The sequence below is a fragment of the Olea europaea genome, chromosome 8 (assembly GCF_002742605.1).
Source record: "Olea europaea var. sylvestris chromosome 8, O_europaea_v1, whole genome shotgun sequence".
Taxonomy (NCBI): domain Eukaryota; kingdom Viridiplantae; phylum Streptophyta; class Magnoliopsida; order Lamiales; family Oleaceae; genus Olea; species Olea europaea.
This window is the reverse complement of record NC_036244.1, coordinates 3,623,358-3,625,075: the sequence shown is the minus strand read 5'-3', so window position 1 is coordinate 3,625,075 and position 1,718 is coordinate 3,623,358.

Sequence of the window (1,718 nt, the reverse complement as noted above, 5' to 3'; positions counted from 1 at the left end):
AAAAAAATCTCATTTCCCCAATTAATCCCACTCTTTTGCACCTTAGAAAAAAATCACCTTGTTCTAAATCCTTAGAAAAAAAATCAACCTGAAATAAATTCGATCTTCTTTTCGTTGGTGAAGAAATTATTTTGCCCCAAATTGAAATCAAGAAAACCGCTGTCAAACTGAGTGCAGCATTGTTCAGTCGGCAACAATATTTCAGACCGACGGATTTTCCAACCATCTTGGGTGATTCCGGCAAATGTACATGAGCCGCACTTTAGTCGCGAGTTTCTATAGCTCCATTACATGGCACGAAGAAGTGTGAACAAGAGAAGTTGTAAATGTGCTTGAGGTGGGTAAGCTATTTAAAGATGAAAAAGATATGTACAAAGGAAAGTTGTTCTCTGCTAAAGATGACATGGGCTTTGACATTGATAACCTTCAGTAGCAAGTTTTTTATGTTGGAATTTCTTAGGTTGAATAGAAAGCAATGAAGGTTTCTTGGAAGATTTTTCGGAATGGGATTTTGTTTCTTGATCATTAATTTGTGTTGAAATTTGCGGGTGAGTACCTTCTATACTTCGCTTAGAGGCAATAAACTATACGAATTCAAGAAAGCCATTACATACAGAGGGCGGGAGGTTACAATCTAAGTGTTTCAGTTATTATAGGCAAGCAACAAAGACATAGTTGCAAGACCAGCTTCGCTATGAAAAACATAATGCTATGTGCAGAAATTCTAAGTTGCAATACTGGCCAACTATGCTAAAAATCCATCTACAATATCATGTTAAATTTTTAAATTTTTAAGGACAATTCAATTCTACCTAAATGAACCGTATGCTTTATTGTAAAGAATTAGCACATTGAATTAGAACAATTGCATTCTAATTCTGTGCATGTTACTGATCGGTGAGTAACATGATTATTATAGGCAAGCAACAAAGACATAGTTGCAAGACCAGCTTCGCTATGAAAAACATAATGCTATGTGCAGAAATTCTAAGTTGCAATACTGGCCAACTATGCTAAAAATCCATCTACAATATCATGTTAAATTTTTAAATTTTTAAGGACAATTCAATTCTACCTAAATGAACCGTATGCTTTATTGTAAAGAATTAGCACATTGAATTAGAACAATTGCATTCTAATTCTGTGCATGTTACTGATCGGTGAGTAATATGATAGGGTGATTAGATGGCAAATTACAACAGAGGTGAAGGTTATAGTGCCTCATCCTCGGACAACAAGGTACTTCAAAAATCTCATGGTTCTTTCGACAACATGGAGGTAAAGTACTGTAGCTATCCATTACGTTATTAATGTTAGCATATGCATTATATTATTAATGCAAAGCACGCATGTCACATCATTGCTAGCAAGTCACGATATTATTTTCAATACAGACAATACATATGCCACGTTATCCACATGATCAACACGTTACTTGCTTCACATTAACAATGCTGTTACATTGAGCTGTGCAAGCATACGATTTACTATGATACATGACGGACCCTTTGCATATTATATTTTAGAGAAATTTAAGCTATCATTATTTCTCTTTATTGTCATTATTTTGAGGGGTAAGTGGACCCCAAATTTATTTGGTATATATGTAGTGGATATATTGTATTGTATTATATTACATGTTAGTTTAGTCCATATTACAGAGGAGATGCTGTCGAAATTTCGACAAATTATATGCATCTTTCTAAGCAATTCGTAAG